This window comes from Mobula birostris, chromosome 8 (assembly GCF_030028105.1).
Source record: "Mobula birostris isolate sMobBir1 chromosome 8, sMobBir1.hap1, whole genome shotgun sequence".
Classification (NCBI taxonomy): Eukaryota; Metazoa; Chordata; class Chondrichthyes; order Myliobatiformes; family Myliobatidae; genus Mobula; species Mobula birostris.
In genome coordinates, this window is record NC_092377.1 from 76,163,928 (window position 1) to 76,170,869 (window position 6,942).

Consider the following 6,942-nt stretch of genomic DNA (forward strand, 5'->3'; position numbering starts at 1 on the left):
CCCAATTATCTGGGGTGGGCATGTGGAGGTGGGAAGAGTAGGCCTACGGAAGTACCCCATTCCCACCTGGCAAAAGATTCCTGCAGTGCCACAGCAGCCTGCAAGTCCATCCTGCTGCTTGTGTGTAGGTATAGGGTGCCCATAACCTGGCAAGGGTCTATATATTATTTTGGGCTTTCCTTTACCTGTCCTTCATTGATTTATCCAGTCATGTCACTGATCAGAGTACTCTTCTTCAGTCTTTGCAGATCAACATTTTGAAGGGAGCATTCTTAAAACAAAATGAATGGTTGACAGTATAACACATATTGCAAACAATGTGTTTGATCCATGTAAAATGAAGAAGCATATATAAGCATATAACGATATAAGCATGTTCTCAGGGTTTTTTTTCAACTATTATTAATCAAAATTGAACAATTCAAGTTTTACCTGTGGTTGAGTGATCGTCACAAACTTGACCACCAGAGCCCCCTGCTGGATATCCTATGAAGTGCTGAATACAAAAGTTTGAAACCAGAATACACAAGAAAACCAAACAAAAATTGTTGGGGGGGAACAGAATTGAGTTATGATGTGGCGTAGACTTGCGGTGAATAGTTTGCAAGGAAATGAGGAAACGTAGAAGCAGTTTTAAGGAGACTCTTGCCATTACTGCTGTCATCCTCACTTTCATCTCAGTAAGTAAATTCATGAGCTCTGTGACAAAGACACTTCTGCACTGTATGTAAATACAACCTGGTAGAGGCCTGAACCACAAAAGGAACACGTGTTTTGTTATGTTACATGTGGTAAAGTTGTAAAATATATTACAGTAGGGATCTGCCACAGAGAAGGAACAGAATAATGAGGAAGAACGAAAGCTTTCCTTTCAGGACACCACAAAACACTTTACAGCCGTTGACATAAAACCTGGGACCTCAATCCTATTTATGAGCCAATGCAGGCAAAATTCCAGACTACAATGCACGAAGTTTGCCACGCAACCAATCAGCAATGAGATTTCCCTTATCACAAATGAGTTCCTGAAATGACGACCAATCAGTTGATTGCCAAGTAAAGAAAGGCCAAACATTTGAAGGACACACCACAGTTAGCAGCGCACTGACCATGTCTCCTCGCATGGTGATGAAATGTTTGCAAGTAAATCGCAAAGGGGAGAAAACAGCTCGACCCGGCCATCAAGCAGCCAAGCTACAGATTTGATGAATTATTTCCAATTGGAAGTGCATCAACCAGTTTCTACAGAGAAACTGGCATTGGCCAGATAATCTGTTTTTTGTCTGATAAGCATTTTTATTGATTTATTCACTGCCAAGACATACTTCCCTCTCTTGGGAGAACAACTTGGTTTCTTATAACATTTTAAGTTTCTCAGTTGCTAGAGTTTGAAATCCCCCTCTGCTTACGTTGAATTTGAACCCATGACCTCAAAAGATAGCTTAGGCCTCATTTAATTCCAGTAACTTAGCCATTATACCACAGCACTCACAACACTATGTGCTTAGATAGCACTAATGATAGCATAAAACTCCCTTGAGTCCTTCACAGGAATATTTTTGGATTATGGAGATAGAAAACGTATTCCCAAACGGCTGGTAGTTACAGGGGCAGTGCTTAAAGGAGGTTTAGTACAAATTTAGATGTGGGCAGATATGACATTGTGTAATAGAACAGTTGCACGCTTTGGTTACCAATGCCTGGAGCCAGGCCAAGGTGAAAGGAGAATAGATAAAAGGTATGAAATCATTGAGTTTGGGAAATGCCTCTGATTTTCTGTGATGGCAAGTTCATGTAACAGTGAGTGGTGTAATTATTTCAGTGTTGGCTATTTCTGTAGATTCATCATTTGATTAGTTTCAATTGAATGGGGTGGTGATAAAATTAAATATTGTGGTATCTGTAGCTTGTAAATAGTAAGAAGGCTGCAGGTATCAGCCTCAAACAGAGACCTGAACAAAATGAGTTAGGCCAATATGGTTTTTCGCATTGGTGGATGTCCTGAGGCACTGTTCTAAGTGCTGACTTTTGGATATTAATTTTAGGTGTCACAAGCATTTTCAGGTTGAAATCAGATTCTTGTTTTCAAATAGATTTGAGCATAGTGGTGTGTTTGGGGATTATACATTGCGTAAAGTAAAAAATTTCTCTCTCAATCATTATCACCAAAACCGCCCCCACAGATTGTCCTAAGGCTGGCTGTGAAAGGAGAAGGGAGGGCATTAGGCTAGGAAGGCCGTCTTATAAAAATCTAGAGCCACAGAAATGCTAACAGGAGCTCCAAAGACCTCATCCCTGGGAGAAGAAGGATCTTTGCCTAGAAGATGCATGAAGTTTGTGGTGAAAGCTGCAAGACCGTGAAAGCCACAAAGCCAATTAATCTTCTATCGACCAGGACCACCACGATTAGAGCATGAAATGTAAAGACTATGTATGAAAGTTGAAAGGCAAAACAAGTGGTGGTCAAAGTGAAGAATAACAATCTTAGCCTGTTCGGCATCAGTGAGACAAATGGACTCAGTCTGGGCAGAGGTGGCTGATGACAGAGAAACTACAGCTTTATTCAGGGCGTGAGGAAGATGATGTCTCGCACACACAAGGAGTGGCATTCATGCCATCAAAAGTAGCACAGAAGTCATTGACAGGATGGGAAACCCATGGTTCCTGCATCATCTTGGCACCCTTTAGAACAAAAGAGAAGATGAACATCATATATCATTATGCATCAACTAATGACAGTGATGAAGAAACCAAGGACGCTTTCTACAACAGACTCCAGAATATCCTAGAAGCGTATTCTGAGAGAGATACTAACATTCTCAAGGAAGACTTCAATGCAAAGATAGAATCGGATAACACTGGCTGCAAAGCTGTAATGGGAACACACAGACTAGGTACGATGAACGAGAGTGGAGAGTCACAAACACGAGGAAATCTGCAGATGCTGGAATTTCAAGCAACACGCATAAAAAATGCTGGTGAATGCAGCAGGCCAGGCAGCATCTATAGGAAGAGGTACAGTTGACATTTTGGGTCCTGACGAAGGGTCCTGGCCCGAAACGTCGACTGTACCTCTTCCTATAGATGCTGCTTGGCCTGCTGCGTTCACCAGCATTTTTTAGAGAATGGAGAGTGCTTTCCTGACAAGTGCACATGGAATAACATGGTCATCGGAAGCAGCATCTGCCCCCACAAAAGAAATGACAAGAATACCTGGGTGTCTCATGACCACATAAAAAAGAACCAGCTGGACCTCATCTGTATATTCAAGAAATTCAGATCACTTCAAGATGTCAGAGTAAGGAGAGAAGCAGGAGTCCCATCTGATCACCATTTCTTGGTTGCGAAGCTGAAACTCAAAATGAAGAATTGGATGGAATGGGCATCAATGAGGCAAAGATACAACGTCAACCTTTTGACATTGCAGACCCAAGAAACATTCAAATTGGTCCTCAGCAACAATTTCCAAATGGTACAAGAACTGCACAAGGAAGAAAAACTACACAATGAATGGAAGGATAAGGAGATGCTAGTCTTGAAGTTACGAGGTACTAGGTGCCAAAAGGAACCAGCAGAAAGAATGGATCGCAGCTAAAATGTTACACAAGATTGAGGTGAAGAGGCAGAAGAAAGCAGTCATGAATAACAGCAGGACTAGAGTGGGAAAAACAAAAGCACAGGAAGTGCATGCTGGGGCTCACAGGGCAGTTAGGAGCATTAACGCCGACAAACGCAGTTATATAGATGGCCTGGCAGAAGAAGCGGAACAAGCAGCGGTGTGTGGCAACATGACAGGCCTGTACAATGCCACCAAGAAACTGTCTGACAAGTACAGGAAGGCTGAGAGGCCAGTCAAGAACAAAGATGGAAAGGCCATAGTGGGAACAGAGAAGCAGCTGAACCGGTGGCTGAAGATCTGAATATCTGATGAACAGCACCTATAAGCCTTCCTGACATCCTTCTAGCTAATACAGGTACTGACATGACCATAAACTATGACGAGCCTACCAGAGAGGAGATGAGGAAAGGAATCAAGGTGCTAAAGAATGGTAAAGTAGCTGGTCCGGATGACATTCATGAAGAAGTTCGAAAGGAAGACCTGGACACTACAGTAGAGATGCTGTACCCTCTCCTTCAGAAGAAGAGTAAGTACCAACAGACTTGAAAGAGGACAAAGAAGGGAGACCTTTGCAACTGCTCCAACTACAAAGACATCACACTCTTGTCAGTCCCAGGAGAAGTATTCTACAGGATAATACGAGAGATGAAGATGAATGCTGTAGGTGCTAAGCTGAAAACAGATCATGCACTGACCAAATAGCCACACTATGCATCATAGTCAAGCAGTCACGAGTGGAATTCGTCTCAGTACATCAGTATGAAAAGTCTTTGGCAGTGTAGACAGGGAGTCCCTGTGGAGGATCCTGCAGCACTGTGGAGTTCCAAGCAAGATGGTCAGACTGTCACGAATCATCAGAGGGAAATGCCCTGCGGAGTCAGCCGTGGCAGGCAGCTCGCCAGGTGAAGACAAGGGTGCCTAATGTCCCCTATCCTGTTCCTGCTGGTCAGAGGCTGGATCATAAAGACAGCACAGAAAAGGAGTAGAATCCAGTGGACCCTTTAGTAGAACATAGAACAGTACAGCACAGTACAGGCCCTTTGGCCCACAATGTTGTGCCGACCCTCAAACCCTGCCTCCCATATAACCCCTCACCTTAAATTCCTCCATATACCTGTCTAGTAGTCTCTTAAACTTCACTAGTGTATCTGCCTCCACCACTGACTCAGGCAGTGCATTCCACGCACCAACCACTCTCTGAGTAAAAAACCTTCCTCTAATATCCCCCTTGAACTTCCCACCCCTTACCTTAAAGCCATGTCCTCTTGTATTGAGCAGTGGTGCCCTGGGGAAGAGGTGCTGGCTATCCACTCTATCTATTCCTCCTATTATCTTGTACACCTCTATCATGTCTCCTCTCATCCTCCTTCTCTCCAGAGAGTAAAGCTCTAGCTCCCTTAACCTCTGATCATAATGCATACTCTCTAAACCAGGCAGCATTCTGGTAAATCGGCTCTGTACCCTTTCCAATGCTTCCACATCCTTCCTATAGTGAGGTGACCAGAACTGGACACAGTACTCCAAGTGTGGCCTAACCAGAGTTTTATAGAGCTGCACCATTACATCGCGACTCTTAAACTCTATCCCTCGACTTATGAAAGCTAACACCCCATAAGCTTTCTTAACTGCCCTATCCACCTGTGAGGCAACTTTCAGGGATTTGTGGACATGTACCCCCAGATCCCTCTGCTCCTCCACACTACCAAGTATCCTACCATTTACTTTGTACTCTGCCTTGGAGTTTGTCCTTCCAAAGTGTTCCTCACACTTCTCTGGGTTGAACTCCATCTGCCATTTCTCAGCCCACTTCTGCATCCTATCAATGTCTCTCTGCAATCTTTAACAATCCTCTACACTATCTACAACACCACCAACCTTTGTGTCATCTGCAAACTTGCCAACCCACCCTTCTACCCCCACATCCAAGTCGTTAATAAAAATCATGAAAAGTAGAGGTCCCAGAACAGATCCTTGTGGGATATCACTAGTCACAATCCTCCAATCTGAATGTATTGCCTCCACCATGACCCTCTGCCTTCTGCAGGCAAACCAACTCTGAATCCACCTGGCCAAACTTCCCTGGATCCCATGCCTTCTGACTTTCTGAATAAGCCTACCATGTGGAACCTTGTCAAATGCCTTACTAAAATCCATATAGATCACATCCACTGCACTACCCTCATCTATATGCCTGGTCACCTCCTCAAAGAACTCTATCAGGCTTGTTAGACACGATCTGCCCTTCACAAAGCCATGCTGACTGTCCCTGATCAGACCATGATTCTCTAAATGCCCAGAGATCCTATCTCTAAGAATCTTTTCCAACAGCTTTCCCACCACAGATGTAAGGCTCACTGGTCTATAATTACCCGGACTATCCCTACTACCTTTTTTGAACAAGGGGACAACATTTGCCTCCCTCCAATCCTCCGGTACCATTCCCATGGACAACGAGGACATAAAGATCCTAGCCAGAGGCTCAGCAATCTCTTCCCTCGCCTCATGGAGCAGCCTGGGGAATATTCCGTCAGGCCCTGGGGACTTATCCGTCCTAATGTATTTTAACAACTCCAACACCTCCTCTCCCTTAATATCAACATGCTCCAGAACATCAACCTCACTCATATTGTCATCACCATCATCAAGTTCCCTCTCATTGGTGAATACCGAAGAGAAGTATTCATTGAGGACCTCGCTCACTTCCACAGCCTTCAGGCACATCTTCCCACCTTTATCTCTACACGGTCCTACCTTCACTCCTGTCATCCTTTTTTTCTTCACATAATTGAAGAATGCTTTGGGGTTTTCATTTACCCTACTCGCCAAGGCCTTCTCATGCCCCTTTCTTGCTCTCGTCAGCCCCTTCTTAAGCTCCTTTCTTGCTTCCCTATATTCCTCAATAGACCCATCTGATCCTTCCTAAACCTCATGTATGCTGCCTTCTTCCACCTGACTAGATCTTCCACCTCACTTGTCACCCATGGTTCCTTCACCCTACCATTCTTTACCTTCCTCACCGGGACAAATTTATCCCTAACATCCTGCAAGAGATCTCTAAACATCGACCACATGTCCATAGTACATTTCCCTGCAAAAACATCATCCCAATTCATACCTGCAAGTTCTAGCCTTATAGCCTCATAACTTGCCCTTCCCCAATTTAAAATTTTCCTGTCGTCTCTGATTTATCCTTTTCCATGATAATGCTAAAGGCCAGGGAGCGGTGGTCACTGTCCCCCAGATGCTCACCCACTGAGAGATCTGTGACCTGATCCGGTTCATTACCAAGTACTAGATCTAGTATGGCATTCCCCCTAGTCGGC

At 44.2% G+C, this 6,942-nt stretch overlaps 1 pseudogene; it reads left to right on the plus strand.

Annotated features, from left to right (window-relative positions):
- Nucleotides 1–2,324: 2,324 nt before the first annotated feature.
- On the plus strand, nt 2,325–4,624 carry LOC140202010 (uncharacterized; annotated as a pseudogene).
- Nucleotides 4,625–6,942: the final 2,318 nt, after the last annotated feature.